Here is a 17,692-nt window from a genome sequence, read left to right as displayed (position 1 = left end):
GCCGGGCTTCAAGGCAGTTTTTTGACTGTTCTGTCCCCACATGAGGCGAATGGAGGTGTAGTTGATTGGGGCTGGGAGAGATTCCTACCTTCCATTTGCTCAATGCAGGGCAGACAGGACCATGTTGCTCCAGCATCCGGAGAGATGATACACACCAAGGCTTGCGAAGTCGAGACTTGTTTATTTGGAGATCTAGACATACAGCGTATGATTGGTAATGCAGTAAGTTCTCCAGACGTGCAGATGTAACGACCAAGGTGACACAGCAAACTGTGAAGAAAGTTGGGCAGCAAATGTGATTCAGCAGAGTGTGTGCAGCAAGTTGGTAGCAAGGTGGCGAAAAACTGATGCCTTTCTCAGCCCGGTACAGGCGCGTCTCTCCCGGATAAAGATGAAACTAAGAATGGCCGCAAGCAGGAAGAGAAGGAGTGACTGACCCGGAAGTGGAAGGCATGTACTAGAATTAATTAGCTGCAGTACAGAAAAAGGACAGCAGGTGGCAGCAGACCAAATGCACGACTGTACTCAAAGAATGGTAATATAACACAATCTGTATAAAGCATATAAGAATTACCTTAGACGGAACAGCATAGAGCTTACACTCTACAGGAGAGAGAGCGAGAGGACCCTGCTGACCATAAGAGCTTACGTTCTACAGGAGAGAGAGGAAAACTTGTGCTCCAGTGGGAACCGCTGATCCGTGATGGCCCAGGTACTGATCACCACTATACAATGTGTGATAATCTGCTACATTTCATCGCTGCAAGGTATTATGAGGCCCATGCAAAAGCACAAAATGATGTTAGAACGCTCTCTAATACTTCAGGGAAATGATGCCTGACAAGTGTTTTTTTTTTCTGCAAACTGCAAATTAAATCTCAAATTGTTCAAATGTGTGGGAAACCGCGGATTTCAGGAAATTTGACGCAAACTCGATCATATCAGAGGTTCTCTCTTATCTCAGTTATTATGAGGCTGTGTGCACACGTAGCGATTTTTAAGCGTTTTTGCCGGGATTTTCGGCGCGAAAACGCTTAAAAATCGTGTACAGAACGCCCCCCCCCCCATGCATTTCTATGGCATTCCGCACATGCTGTGCTAATGCTGCGCTTTTTTCCGCGGCGGAATCGCATCACGGAAAAAATCGCAGCATGATCATTCTTTTGTGCGGAATCGCAAAGAATTGCCGCGATTCCGCACCCATAGGAATGCATAAGAATCGCTTACTTCCCGCATGTGGCTATGCCCACCATGCGGGAAGTTAAGCGTCTCATGTGCGGTTGGTACCCACGGTGTGGAGGAGAGGAGACTGTCATCCAGGCCCTGGGTACCATACCCCTGTAAAAAAAATAAAAAATAAAAAATCGGGGTATATTTACCTTCCGGTGTCCCGCGCTGCATTCCCAGCCTAGCGTTCCCAGTAATGCCTTGCGGCAAGGCCCTGTAATGACGTAGTCTCGCGTGACTCTAGCGGTCTCGTGAGATCGCTATAGCAACGCGAGACTACGTCATCACAGGTCTCGCAAGGCATTACTGGGAACGCTGAGGCCCGGGAATGCAGCGCGGGACGCCGGAAGGTAAATATACCCCGATTTTTTTTTTTTAGCATTTTAACGACCTATCTTTTACTATTGATGCCGCATAGGCGGCCTCAATAGTAAAAACCTGGTCACACTTGTCAAACACTATGTTTGACGAGTGTGACCAACCTGTCAATCACTTTCCAAGCAATGCTTCAAATCGCTTGGAAAGTGCTTGAATAACGCACGCGAAAATCGCGATCATAATCGCTGTAAAATCGCGGTGAAATCGCGTGGAAAAAAACGCGCGATTTCTGTAAAGGAGTCCGGTTTTTAGTAAGCGTTTTAAAACGCTACGTGTGCACATAGCCTTAGTGTCAAACTCAGAAACCAATAGATCCAGATTTATCTATTCCAGGGAATACTTTCATGTCATCTGGCACAAGCATGTTGCTGGTCGGTTGTCATTTAACAGCGTGCATCATGAAGTGTAAAAAGAAAAGTTTGACAGACATCAATACGCCTCCTGGGCTCTTCCTTGCTAATTTTCACGTGGCTTCAAAGCTTGAATTCTCAATGCTGATGTGAGGAAGGGCCAGGGCCGTAGTCATGACCGAGGCCAGCTGTTTAGTCGTGCCCTGACCTCCCATCACATGAAAACAGTGTCCATTACTCAGCGTACCTGTGGCTTCACTTTCAGCTCCATCAGAGTCTCCTCTGCATTTCTGAAGGCTCCCTCTAGACGGATCCGCACAAATTGAGACAAAGACAATTTCACATTTCAAATGAACAGCTTTAATGGTTTCCTTACGCAGCACATCCATGTTAAACACAGCATTAACAACAGGTTCCATCATGCACATTTCTTCCTCTTTCCCTGTATTCCTTTCCTTGTCATACATCACGTACCCAGGTCGGACCATATCATACGTTTCCTCAGAGTCCTCCCTGTCCAGCTTTGCTATGGGTAGGCGTTCTCTCGTCTGTTTTGCACCAGACATAAGGGCATCTGCCCACGAAAACAGCTGCCACGTGGTGAGCAACCTGCCCTTCTGCACTGTCTCTTGTGATGACACAACATCCTTCCTGACCAAACTGACTGCGCTTGGGGGTTTCCTCAGCCATGTCACCCCAGTTCTGAGGGCATTAGCCCATGCGATAAGTTGCCACATTATGGAGCCACCTGCATCCCCTTACTTTCCTGGACTTGACCTTAGCCTCTGTTCCAAAACTGCAGTGGCCTGCTGCTGTTCTGGCCTGTTGCCCTGGATGGCTGGGCTTCTCTTTTAAATGTTGCGTGGTCACAAAGCTTTATGGATCCCACCACAGCAAGTTGTCAAAGACATTTTAACACACCCATATAATATGCCTAAGCATGATAATAATAATGGGGGAGAACTGGGAACACAGCCAGTTGGGTAATGTAATAAGTATTATTGCCTATAACAGACATATATAGATCAAATGACCAAGTGTGAAAATCCCCTCTTATATTTTTCCTCCTAATGGCGCTATCCGGAAGAAGCAGTGCAAAACGCGCGTCGGGGCATAAGGGTCGTCCAGGGACCCCCACCAGCTGACATTTACAGGTATTGAGTCTTTTACAGCTCACCCTACCTATGGTTAGCACCGTTAGGAGGAAAAATATAAGAGGGGATTTTCACACTTGGTCTTTTGATCTATATATGTCTGTTATAGGCAATAATACTTATTACATTACCCAATTGGTTGTGTTCCCAATTCTCCCCCATTATTATTATCATGCTTAGGCATATTATATGGGTGTGTTAAAATGTCTTTGACAACTTGCTGTGGTGGTATCTCCTATGAACTATTTTAGTCCCTTTTCCTATTGTCTGACACCTTTCTTTTGTACTTGTGATTTTTAATGTTAATAAAGATGTGGTTTTAATTATATACCATTGTGTGGTACCAGATCTCTTTCATACTTTTTGGTTACCATAAAGTGAAACTATTTGTTGGTGGTATATTACCCTTCATTGGGTTTTTGTGATTACTGGGCAATTTTTTGTGATTACATAGCCCCCCGCATACACAGTATAATGCAGTCCCCCACACATAGTATAATGCAGCCCCCCCCACATACAAAGACTAGTGCAGTCTCCCACACACTGTATACTGCAGCAGACACACACACACACAAACACACACACACACACACACACACACACACATACTGTAATGCATTCAAACACACACACAATATTTACTTCTCCTCCTTGTTCCCCCACTGCTCTGGCTTCTGCAGAGCATCTAAGCGTCTCATCAGCCTCACTGCTGGCATCATCTGATGCTCTCTCCTTCATCACTGCTTTCAACTATAGTTGAATGCATGATGCAGGGGGCGAGGCGGCACCAGGCCCCTTACTCACAGGTCCCATAGCGGCCACGTGGTGTGCCGCTATTAGCATCACGCCTTTGGCTGGGGGCCCCTGAAGGAGCGGGGGCCCTAGGAAGCTGCCTGGTCTGCCTGCTCCAAACGCTGGTCCTGTGCTATGGTTATGTTTTCTTTAGTAGGTAAACGGAAGTTGTTCATATTGATGTGAAAATGAATGGAGCTAAATACAGGGCAATCCATGATGAAAACCTAATAGAGGATGCAAAAGACTTGGCACTGGGGTGTATGTTCACCTTCAAGCCGTACAATGAACCTAAACATCCTACCAGAGCTACAATGTAGGGTTTTGATCAAAGCATATTCATGTGTGTAAATGGCCTAGTCACAGTCCAGACACTCACATTGAAAATCTTTGACAAAAGCTAAAAGTTGCTGTTAACAGATGCCTGCATCCAATCCTACTGAGCTAGGGCTAGTTTACAAAGAAGAATGATCCAAGAACTTTTCATGTAGTGTCAAGGGACTGGGGGAACCTACCCATCGCTCAAACCAGGGGCTTCCTATCCCCTGGATTACTCCTTAAGGTGGAGACGCTGGGTTCTTGTACCTATGTATGCTACTAACTTAACCGTTATCTGATCATGCCCCCACTCAGGGAGGTGAAGGGCTAAAATGTATAGGAAAATACTAACCAGACAGACAGAGATAAAAGAAAACTACAATCATACAAATACACTCACAAAACAACAGAGTGGGAAAGAAAGGAGATATTGGAAGGGGAAACCAAATGTGAGAGGATAAGGGAACACATGCAAACTAACTCCACGCAGAAATCTCCAGAAAAACTCTGCAATCGCCAATTCCACACACTGAACTTTTTCCTTCACCATCAGGCTAGGAAGTAGAACTATCATTGGAAACTCACAAGTGCCACTAGCCAGCATATATACCAGTGGGGAGTGGCCAACACTGATCAGCTGAGGCAATTCAGGATGGAGTACTCCTGTAGATCAACTGAACTGATTAACCTTTGCCATTGTAATGCTGCTGAAGTGCAACCTCCACCAGGGGGTGCTGGTGAGGGAAAAGAGGTTGCACACACAGCGTAGCAACACTGAGCAGCAGCACAGGTGTCACAGGTAACGAAAGAGTGGTCAGACAAGCCGAATCAGAAACTGCCAGGAGCAGAAGTACCAAAGTTCACAGCAATGCACGTAGTAAGGGACAAGCCAGAAGTCAGAGCCTAACGGGAATGTAGTATCCAAAACGTGAGACATAAGACGTAGCTGGGGTACAAGCCAGTGAGTCAAAGCCAGCCGGGAAACATGGTATCAGGGATGGAAAACCAGAGGCGGGGTTCAGAGATCAGACCAAGTCATATACAGTAAGGAAACCACCAGACACACATTAAGTCATAGATAGGGAATGGGTCACACGCAAATATGGGAAGTCAGAAGCAGAAGGATCACTAGGGTATACGGGTCAGCTGCTCTAGCCTGGAAGCATGAACCATAGCTGACGCTGGCCAGCAGGCTGCAGCGGACTGAAATAGCTCAACCGGCTCCAAAACGAGGCAGAGGGGATTAACCCACGCATGACCAGTCCATAGAGAAGATAGCAGAAAACAATCCCCGGACTGGATCATGACAGCCATGACAGCAAGGAAACCTGCACTGTTTAATAGGATGGTGAAGCAGTTATTATCAGTGCAGGAGTTCATATTATCAAACTCCACAGTATCCCCATAACAGAAAGTACCCTAAAGACTTGCAGCAGTAATTGTAGTAAAAGGTGGTCCTACAAAGAATTAACTCAGGGGGGCCGAATGCAAATACATTTCTCAATGCATGTTTATATCACATAAAATCCAAATAAAAGTTTGTGGGTGTAGTGTGAAAAAATGTGGAAAAGTTCATGGGGTATGAATACTTTTTCAAAGCACTCTATTGCCTTCTGGACACTCTTAACATACATCTACCCTATAAGTGTTTAATAGTGAGCAGTATACAGCTGCATATTTTATTCCTTTACTTCCAGAAGTAATATGTCACTTACCGTATATGCCAAAACAATACATATAATGGCAGCAGTTATTTTTTTTATATAAAAAACAAACAAGCCCCTGATCATTTGTACAGACATAATGATAGTTCCCTCTCCGATAGGGTGAATTGGTCCTGCAGGCTACACATTAACATACAATAGATTCTGTCATCTGTTGGAGAGTTCACCATTTACCGCTGTAAAACTCTCCGGCGTTTATAAGCTTTTCTACAAAGCTTTCCTTTCAGTGCAAATGTGAGATTGGAGATAGTATGTGGAAATTCTCGTTTGAGAAACAGATGATTAAAAGGGGCTGTGTTCAGCGAGGAAGTGTTTTTGAACAAGTTAGCAATGAAAACCGCACAAACTGAAACTCCTCCCTCTGCCGAATGGAAAAAGTGATGCAGCAACTGCAGTGTGTACAAATATGTCATCTTTGACCCCAGTTTCCCTGTGTTCACATTCATTCAGACAAATCTAGTAAAACTCAGATGTAACTGTGAGACGGTTGTGAAACATTTTGACAAATTTGTCTCTTTTATAGTGAGGAACTTTGCCAAAGTTTCTAAAACAGCCAGACTTAAGAGCCAGCGATACAAGCGGAGTTCATAAAATATTTCTGTACTGAAGAACAATAGATGGAATCTGAAGCCCAGTATAAGGCCGGGGTCACACTAGAGAGGAATAAGGACGAGTGAGAGGCGTTAAAAGCACTATGGGGCAGCTCCCAACAGCCGTATATTTCTCGGCCGTATTCTACGGACCGTGCCAATCGCAGCATGCTGCGATTGTCAGCGTACTACGCCCATAGTATGCCAATGCAAGTCTATGGGAGCGCAAAAAATACGGATTACACACGGACCACAAATGTGACTTGCGAAAAATACGCAGGTCTTTTGCCAGATGACAGGAAATGGTCCAATCCATCATCAGGAAGCCTAGACATGCAAATGAGCTCAAAAACCGCTCCAGACATCCAGGAAGTACGCCTCCACGGAGTACAGCAGCGTCATGGCGCCATATTTCCTGAATGTGGAGATGCTCATTGTACTGGTTCAGGAGCGGCCAGAACTCTGGGACCAACGTGATGCCCATTATGCGAACCGGGCAAGAAAGGAGGCGTCATGGAGGCGCATATGTCGCCAGATGTTCCATGATTTTGGTGATCGGCCATGTGAGGAGCAGCAGAAAATGAGTAAGTACAAGGCCAAAAACTGATTAAAATTACCTCACATCAAAAAATGCATATAGAATCAGCCCCCCCCCCCTTCCTGTGCTTCTACTTTTTTCCTCATGAGGCCGTTAGATTTTGATGTGACACATGGTTTGACACTGCCATAATTTTGCCCAGGCCACAAGCTCCTCATCCTCTTGGCCAACCAAGTTATTAAGTGTAGTTACTTGATACATGAACTATTCTGACCTTGTGTATCTGGCCTGGATGGCCCAATTAGATATGCCACCCTGGGTAGAAAGCACACCCCAGAAGGCCACATGCCTAGACTACTGGTAGCAAATGTGACCGATCAAATATGTAAAATTGAGAATATTTCCTGTCACATTGCAGTGGAAGATGTGATGAAACGCTGGCGCAGCATCCGCGATCAGTACAGGTGGGAACGTCAGCAGCGGTCCAGGAGTGGGGATGCGGGCTACGTCAAACGAAAATACATTTATTACGACTGCCTCTCCTTCCTCGCCCCTATTCTGGATCTGAGACCGTAAGTAGATACCTCACACCACATTACACCGATACTTTACAGGGCCAAAAATATTAATGTATTTTTGGCTCTGTTCTATTTCATAACAAAACTCACTCCAACCTTACGGATAGAGGAACGGGCTCAGATACAGAGCCCATAATTGACCCTGTAGGGGATGAGGTGGCTGGCCCATCTTCTCCCCCTACAAGAAGCTTGGGTGAAGAATCGTCTCAGGAGAACCCATTGCCTGCGCCCCAAACCCCACCACCAGGACCGTCTGCTGCTGCACCATCACCCATACTGGAGGAGCAGGGCAACATGAGCAGCAGCCCAACTGCCCAGATCCGGGGCTCCCCACAGCCTGCTGGAACATCCTGGCGCGGACGAAGAAGGCGCCACATCCCTGCCCAAGATACCAGGACCAATGTGGACACAGGGGTCCTAAATTATCTGGCTAGAGTGAATACAGATGATGGGGAGGAGGCATACTCACGTAGCCTGGCCCTTTATCTCCGTGCCCTTTAACGTGAGGTGAGGCTCCGTATTCGAGGATGTTTTCAGATCCTGCTTGATGCAAGCACACCCCCCAATACCCCATATGAGCTGTTTGAATATCTGGAGAGGTGGCAGCTTTCCCACCGAAATCTAATGCGCATGAGACCACCCACACAGATGCTTGCTCAAGCAGGGTCTGAAGATACTCAAATACGTGGGCCTACACCTCACCCCCTTCCTCCCCTACCCAACCTTCACAACAGCAACAACATATGTCTGCCTCTAGCCAACCCCACCAATATGGCCACTTTTTCCCACCCAGTGTTGGAGGCTGGTCCCAACCTGGTTGGGGACGACATGACTATATTGGTGGGTATGAGACACGGGCCTACCCGAGCTAACAAGATGCCCCTCTTCATTATTCCTCTGGCCAGTATCCCCAACAATCCCAGGAGGAAGGACACTACCCACATCATGGGCAACAGGTTGCCCCCACACAGGGCAATGCTGGGCAAAGTAGCCAGCAGCAACCACAGGCTGCTCTTCCGCCTTCTCCTTTCCCAACTTACCACAATTTATAAGGGCTTAAAAACATGCAAATTGTTTACGCATACCGTACATCAGTGTCCATAAGCGGTCTGATGCCAGGAGATGTCCAGTGTGTCAACTGGTGCTCTAAATCCCAATACAAAGGAAAAAAGAGGTGTTCTCCATCATCAAAATTATATAAAAAAGATAAAACTCACCTTTATTAGGAAGGTTTTCAAATCATATTAAAAGCCACCATGACAGGCAAGGCTACCTTACGCGTTTCTGACACATATTGCATGTCTGTAAAAAGCACAATATTTCACCGCGCTATACTGGGAAAGTGAAAGGATCAAAATAGACTACTCACTTGATAATGCATAGAAAAGGCGTGCTGTCCTTATTCAATTGGTCACTTTTTTGGCAGCTAACTATATACCCAAATCAAGGCGAACAGCCCCAATAACATCACGCTCTCTCTATGTATTATCAAGTGAGTAGTCTATTTTGATCCTTTGACTTTCCCAGTATAGCTTTGTGAAATATAGTCTTTTTTACAGACATGTAATATGTGTCAGAAACGCGTAAGGTAGCCTTGCCTGTCATGGTGGCTTATTAATATGATTTGAAAACCTTCCTAATAAATGTGAGTTTTATCTTTTTTATGTAATTTTGTTGATGGAGACCACCTCTTTTTTCCTTTGGATTCTAAATGTCTAATGTAGCAATTTTGTTATTACATTCTGTTTGGTTTGGATATGTGTGAAAATTGTATATTTCTAAAATGTTCACATCTGCAAAAAGGCCAATTTGGCCCATTGCCCCAGTTTATCATAGGGCAATAATGTTTGCCTTTAAAAAAAAGAACAAAACAAAAAAAGGCAAAAGTAAAAATTTGTCTAACACACTTTACGTCTCTGTCTCAATTCTCAAAAACCGTGTCAGCATACTAACATACGCTTACCAATGCAATTAAACAGTCATAGAATCAGAAGGGGTAGAAATATACAGTATCAATTTAGACACACATAAAACCAAAAATTATAACATAGATACAGCATGCTCCTGCCAAGAAGTTTCCCCCTCAGGTGACAAAGTAATTAGTGAAAATATCACGCACTTTGAGCCCAGAGAGCGGTCTACGTTGAGGGTTGATAGGTGGTCTCACCCTGCGCACATTGTCCGGCCTACGCACAACACCAGCAGAGGAGGAGCAATCATGTATCCTGGTGAAGTTATGAAGAACGACACAGGCTTTAATTACTTCATTAACATTTTGTTCACTCAGCTGAATGGCAGACTGGAGTACCCGCCATTTGGCACAAAGAATGCCAAAGGAACACTCCACCAGTCGCCTAGCACGTGATAGGCGCAAGATAAAAATTCTGTGCCGGTGGTCCAGGTTGCATCGGGGATATGGCCTCATGACATTGTGTGTTAACTGAAATGCCTCATCTGCCACAAGGACATAAGGGACTGATTCTTGAGTGGAGCCTGGTAGTTGGCGTGGTGGTGGTAGATCCAACTGGTTGGTGCGTAGCCGCTGAGCCATAATGGAAGTATTGAAGACTCTAGAGTCTCCCGTCCTTCCATAGGCCCCAATGTCAACAATTATAAACTTGTATTGAGGGTCGGCCAGAGCCAACAATACAACAGAAAAGTATTGTCTATAATTGAAGAATTGAGAGCCAGAGTTCGGCGGCTTACGCACCCGGATATGTTTGCCTTCAAGGGCCCCAATACAATTAGGAAACTGGCATTCCTCCTCAAAGTCCCTTGATATCCTCAACCAGTCTTCCATCCTGGGCTCGGGCATAACGATTTGATGTAGTCTTGTCCAGATTTCAATACATGTTGACCTGACTATGCCAGAAATGGTAGATCTTCCAATGAGAAACTCATGGTGGAGGGCGGCATAAGACAGGCCAGTGGACAGGAAGCTGAAGAACAACAGAAAAGGAAGATTTTAGAATGCACAAATTACAAAGAAACCAGGTACATACATACCAAACTTGTTAGGAATTCAGATCACACACATATTTGGTTGCACATGTCATGGTCACGTGTCTCTGGACGCAGCGGTTACCGCAAGGCGAACCCATAACACACGTGACCCTGGATACACCGCCTCCAGTGGGGCACATTTAAATAATAAAACGTGCAGGTGGATACGCACCTGGCGAATTTAGGAATTACACGTTATACATACATTCTGGAAACCCCGCCTCCAGTAAGGCGAATTTAAATAATAAAGGGGGAACCTGGGAAACTTTAACAATGGTGGGCCCTGCGATAGGGAATGGGGACGAGGAGACCTCCTAAGCTCCCCTGAGCCAGTGTCCCTGCACTCCTTACGTTCCCTATACAGGCTCCGCACCTGTCGCCGCACGCGTACCTTAAAACCCTTGCTCGCCCTGACCCTAAACCCTCACTAGGGAATAGGTCGGTGCGGAGACTATTCCCACCACTGCACTAACAACACACATGAGGAAAGAGACAATACAGGGGAAACACCACTTAGCTTTGCTCTGTTGCGTACGCTCCTAGCAACAGAGCCCACCACCTGTGTGCATCTTCTCCTCCACCCGGATCCATCACCATAACAGGATCCTTCACCATAGCGCAGCCTTGGAGCAGGGTCCACCACCAGTTGCTGTTGCTTAGTAACAGAGTCCCAAAGATGAGTTCAGCTTCTGCCATGAAGTCAAGCATGCTTGAGTCCAGCTCAGCAGCCAAGTCCCAAATGGTGAGTGCCACTCTCCATAGTCGCCACTCCACCAGTCCATGCAGACACTTCCCGCTGACACCATCACTGCGACCCCACCACGCCATGCCAGCCCTTCGTCCAGACACCATAGCTGACACACGTCCTCCCGGCTAAGCAGCGCAGGACTCCTCTCCAGCTCCATCCTTCCACCAGGCTCTCAAACTCAGAATGAAACCAATCTCACAATATCACAGGCAGTGATTGCACACCCCTAGCACACCTTTATAGGGTGTCACACCTGATCCATAATCACGTGCACAAAAAACCTAAAGTGCAATACCACTAACCACCACCGGGGACAGTCAAGACACCTTGGAACTTTCCAAAGTAAAAAAAGTTCACCCAGTGCAATTTAAAACTGTCAGATCATGACAGCACAATTACTAAGTGATATTCAGTACATATTACACATAACATTCTGGTCTGTAAGTTGAAACATATGTGGACTAAGATGAGGGCATTAAACTTAGTCCAAGAAGCCAAAAATGCATACTTTGGTCAACACATTATGAACATAGAGAATGTGGTTGGGTAGTACATACCGTATTGTGAGTACAAGTCACTCCTCTGCAGATATAGCTTTGCGCATCCTTGTGTCCTGAAAGGTTATCCCAGGGCGCACTGTCTCCAAGAGTCGATCAAATGTTTCAAGGCTCATGCGACAGTATTGGTAGAATTTTACAGGATGCTCCCGCATAGAAGAATAGAGGCGGTGAAAATGACCTCTTGTGAGTCGTTGCCTCAAAAGTGGATGGACCCACATGCGTCTCCTCCTCCGCGGATCCACTATCACTGGGTATGGTTGGCTAAAGCGGCATGACCAAAGCCAGTTGAAGAGAACCTGCTCAGTTGTGTTGAAACTCAGACTGTTTGCCATGTTGCACATACAACAGCAACACACCTAGTGAAGGCAAGGTCACAAATGGCCAGAATGGAGGCAGCCACCTGTTCCTGAGGCAATAAATAGGGTGCAGGCTAATGATTTAAATAGTTAGCAGGCCTCAAAACCATTAAATGTCCATTTTGCAAGACTGCGAGAAAATCTCGCAATATGGATTCCATACGGATTACATACGGATGCTGACATGCGCAAAATACGCGACCACACCTTGCTTACGGATGACATACGGAGCACTATTTAGGGGTCATTCATCCGTATTACGCCTGTAAACTACGGACCGTATTTTGCGTCGGTTAGTGTGACCCCGGCCTTAGTGTTACCTCTGCTGGGTCCAGTACTGAGCACTCCATCTTCCCTTGCAGCTGCAGGTTGCCATTGCAACCTGATGCATTTCTACAACGTCACTCACATGGGTCATTTAGCCCAGCTCAGGCGACAAGACGCGGCCTGAAAATTCAGATAAATTCGGGTCTGCTATTACTACTTATTACCTCTCCATTCTGTGCCCACATATATATTCAGCACTATATACAACCAGAGTGTGCCTCAATACATACTCTGGTCTGCTATACCACAATGTGCCTCCTTTCATACTTAGCACTGCTAAACTGCCTCAGAGTGCATAAAGACTTATCAAGCTGTGGTACATCGTCACTTAGATTAACATTCTCTGCCTATCATACCAGTCTCTGCTATTTTATCTTCACGAGTCTTTGGACATATACAGTTCTACTACATTGCCACAGCAATCTTCTTGACATAGTCTGCTCTGCTATACCTCAGCACTCTGCTTCAACGTTACCGAGAATCTTCTGAATTTTTATGTTTGTGCCAAATTCATTACGTTTGATAATGGAGGGCATGAGTTTCATTTTCCAGATGTTTCCGGCTAATTCATTTTCGAGATTTAAAAAATATTGCAAAACTTTTGCAAAATAGTATACTGCTCAAAAAAATAAAGGGAGCACTTAAACAACACAATGTACTAGGATGTGTTCCCTTTATTTTTTTGAGCAGTATTCTTTAGTTCCTTACTGGAGTACAAAATCAGTCTGATTATTTTTTTCACAGATGAAGGCAAACATTTGGTTTTAGATCCACCAGTATAAAAAGAAAGGCAAAAAAAAAGAAAAGACCATAAAAAAATCCTAAAAGAAAGCAAATGATGAATTGTGGTAAGAGCACATAGCTAAGTTTTAGCAGCCTCTTTAACCTGTTCTTGATGTAGTCGTTTTCCGTTTTTGCGCTTTAGTTTTTTCCTCCCCTTCTTCGAAGAGCCAAAACTTTTTTATTTTTTTGTCCATATAGTCAGATGAGGGCTTATTTTTTGAGGGTCGAGTTATACTTGTGAATGACACCATTCATTACCATTTAATGTACTGGAAAATGGGGGGAAAAAAATGGGGAAATTGTGAAAAAAAAACCTGCAATTGTTTTTTTTTTTTATGATCTTTACTGATAATGTGGGAAAAAAGATAGCGATTTGAGCTTTTATTTATTTGTTTCATATTTTTTAAATTTTTTTTAAACTTTTCTCTGTATTTATTAGTCCCTAAGGGGACTTGATGCTGCGATCGTCTGCTTGTACTATATAACGCATATCGTGAAAATCACGGCCTCCTTTGAAGTCCAGCCACAGGAAGGGTTTCAAGGGAGCTCAATTATGACAATCATGAGGGTTTTCAGCAGACCCCCAGCTGCTTTAACAATCCATCGGCAACCCGCAATCACGTCATGGCCGCATTGAATGATGCGCCCCAATGCCGGTGCGTTAGTAATGCCGCTGTCAGAGTTTGACAGTAGCATTTAACAGGTTAAAAATCATTAGAGGCAGGTCCTGGCTGTAACACACCGCCATCACCTGTGAGTTATGGAGCGGGCTCACCACGTGAGCCTGCTCCATACACCCGCTACCAACTTGCAGCATACATACAGTGGGGAAAAAAATATTTAGTTACCCACTAATTGTGCAAGTTCTCCCACTTAAAAAGATGAGAGAGGCCTGTAATTGACATCATAGGTAGACCACAACTATGAGAGACAAAATGAGAAAACAGATCCAAAAGATCACCGTGTCTGACTTGGCCAGATTTATTTTTCAAATTATGGAGGAAAATAAGTATATGGTCACATAAAAACATGCAAGATTCCTGGCTCTCACAGACCTGTAACTTCTTCTTTAAGAGGCTCCTCTGTCCTCCACTCATTACCTGTAGTAATGGCACCTGTTTGAACTTTTTATCAGTATAAAAGACACCTGTCCACAACCTCAAACAGTCACACTCCAAACTCCACTATGGTGAAGACCAAAGAGCTGTTGAAGGACAATAGAAACAAAATTGCAGCCCTGCACCAGGCTGTGAAGACTGAATCTGCAATAGGCAAGCAGCTTGGTGTGATGAAATCAACTGTGGGAGCAATAATAAGAAAATGGAAGACATACAAGACAACTAATAATCTCCCTCAATCTGGGGCTCCACGCAAGATCTCACCCTGTGGGGTCAAAGTGATCACAGGAATGGTGAGCAAAAATCCCAGAACCACACAGGGGACCTAGTGAATGACCTGCATAGAGCTGGGACCAATGTAACAAAGGCTGCCATCGGTAATACACTACACCGCCAGGGACTCAGATCCTACAGTGCCAGATGTGTCCCCCTGCTTAAGCCAGTACATGTGCAGGTCCATCTGAAGTTTGCTAGAGAGCATTTGGATTATCCAGAAGAGTACTGGGAGAATGTCACATGGTCTGATGAAATCAAAGTGGAACTGTTTGGTAGAAATAAAACTCGTCGTGTTTGGAGAAGACAGACTGCTGAGTTGCATCCAACAACACCATACCTACTGTGAAGCATGGTAGTGGCACCATCATGCTTTGGGGTTGTTTCTCTGCAAAGGGACCAGGACAACTTATCCATGTACATGAAAGAATGAATGGGGCCATGTTTTGTGAGATTTTGAGTGCAAACCTCCTTCCATCAGCAAGGGCATTGAAGATGAAACATGGATGGGTATTTCAGCATGATAATGATCCCAAGCACACCGCCAGGACAACGAAGGAGTGGCTTCGTATGAAGCATATGAAGGTCCTGGAGTGACCTAGCCAGTCTCCAGATCTCAACCCCATAGAAAACGTTTGGAGGGATTTGAAAGTCCGTGTTGCCCAGCGACAGGCCCAAAACATCACTGTTTTAGAGGGGATCTGCATGGAGGAATGGGCCAACATACCACCAACAGTGTGTGCCAACCTTGTGAAGACTTACAGAAATCGTTTGACCTCTGTCATTGCCAACAAAGGATATATAACAAAATATTGAGATGAACTTGTTAATGACCAAATACTTATTTTCCACCATAATTTGCAAAATAAATCTTGCCAAATCAGACAAGGTGATTTTCTGGATTTGCTTTCTCATTTTGTCTCTCATAGTTGTGCTCTACCTATGATGACAATTACAGGCCTCTCTCATCTTATTAAGTGGGAGAACTTGCACAATTGGTGGCTGACTAAATACTTTTTTTCCCCACTGTATATGATGGATGTTGATAAGGGATTAATCTGTCGTCCTATGTATGGACAACATTTTATAGCTTTATAGCAACAGGTTCAGAGAGGGGCGCAGAAAGGAGGTGATGCGAGCTCACATGAATACTAGACTCAAAAATATGCCTGTTGTCTTCTTTTGGTGCTCCTATCACCCAACTACAGTACTCTGATCTTCGCTCGGCAGGGAAGAGAGAAGTGCTCCTGTGCAGGAGCGCGATGGAGGACAATGTAGATGAGGTAGGAGGACACATCATCCACATGAAGCAGTGAAGGAAGATGGTGCCAGATCAAGACCAGAGACGCCCATGGGACCGGACCGTCCCATCTGTGAGTATAATAAAAGATTATTTTAGGGATCTTTCCGACGGGATTGGGAACTTTTTTTTTACAGCATTCTAGAATGCAGTATAAAGGCCCTAATTGTGGTGGCCGTACTTTACATGGGGAAAACCTGGAGACAGGTTCCCTTTAACCGCATTCAGACATACTCTCTGTAGCTGCAACATAGACTATAAGACAACAACAGACAGGATCTGATGCTACGACATTCACGGGAGAGTAGTTGTTGCTGTGCTCAGTGACCTGTGCAGAGAGGAGGATTAGGTGATCTCTGACCTTTACCTATTATAATTAACGGTGTGTAATTATCCTGTGTTTTCTATCTCTAGGTGTTACCCTGATTGTGATGATAATGAAACTGCTGAGAAGTTATCTCTATAGAACAGCAAGCATCAGTCTACTTGGAGGCTCGGCAGACAGAGTGAAAACTCCATTTTTTTTATTTTGAAGACAGTATTATAAAAATATTTAATGTACGAAATTGCTATAAATAATAGAATATTTTCTGATGACACATTTCCTTTATTGACTACATATGGTCACAGCGCTGTAGCCTAAGGTTTATTCATGCTGATGTGTGGGAGATCGCCTTACCTTACAGGAAACTCCTGAAGAATTCACAGGCAAGATATTAACCGCGACAGCGGGCGATCTATACATTGACTAAACAGTGTTTAATTTGTACTTATCCCCCTGGTGGTTTAGTTCAATGCTCATTTATCCCTTTCCAAACCTCTGTAATTCCTGCCAAGTTAAAGTACAGTCATTCTAAGGTTAATCAATACTAAGCATTTATCAGATAAGATATCCTATGTATTATTATTGTTATATACTTTTTGGTGCTGCACATGTGTAGAGCGTTTACATACAGAATACACAGTAGAGGACAGACCATTGAAGCAACCCGTGCCACCGTACAGGGGCCCAAGAGGTCTCCTATAAAGCTCAGCCTGTGGATGGACATCACAGAAGGATTACCATGACAGACATGGGGGCTGTCAGCAGGCCACAGGCTCTGATAGTGCTTAAATTATGCCATCAGTGAAAAACAGCTGCTGTTGTTAAAGGAATTATTTGGGACTATTGTCACGATTCCAGCACTCACGGTGTCCTAGGTATGCTGTGAATGACAGCTCTGTGGTCCTATGGAATCGAGGACTGGCTGAGCTGTCAGGAGTGACAACTCTACTGCACAATCTGAGGCAGAAGTGTGAGCATTGTGATTGACAGCTCAGCCATCCTGTCTGGCTGGGTTTGTGGGATATCCTCCAGGTGTTATATGTTCTGAGTGATTACAGGGCTATTTAGCACTCTGATAATTGTCAGACCTTTGCCAATTGTAGCTTTGCTCAAGTGGTCTGTGTGTGTCTGCCCTTTGCTCTCAGTTGTATACTGATCTCCATTGCTAAACATGGTGTGGTGTAGTGACCACTGTGTCCACTAGGGGGCGCTGTGTGGATGTCCCAGGAGAGAGGATGAGTGGCAGAATA

At 44.8% G+C, this 17,692-nt stretch overlaps 1 long non-coding RNA gene across 2 annotated transcripts; it reads left to right on the top strand.

Annotated features, from left to right (window-relative positions):
* Positions 1-471: 471 nt before the first annotated feature.
* On the top strand, positions 472-16,714 carry LOC141049682 (uncharacterized). 2 transcript variants are annotated; one of them, XR_012220416.1, is made up of 3 exons: positions 472-712; positions 16,026-16,190; positions 16,532-16,714. It is a non-coding gene; the product is annotated as an uncharacterized lncRNA (long non-coding RNA). The 2 variants fall into 2 exon arrangements; XR_012220417.1 differs by having other exon boundaries at positions 474-712; positions 16,048-16,190.
* Positions 16,715-17,692: the final 978 nt, after the last annotated feature.

This window comes from Dendrobates tinctorius, unplaced genomic scaffold, assembly GCF_039654945.1.
Source record: "Dendrobates tinctorius isolate UK_male_01 unplaced genomic scaffold, ASM3965494v1 ptg000147l, whole genome shotgun sequence".
Classification (NCBI taxonomy): Eukaryota; Metazoa; Chordata; class Amphibia; order Anura; family Dendrobatidae; genus Dendrobates; species Dendrobates tinctorius.
This window is presented reverse-complemented; position numbering and strand designations above follow the sequence as displayed.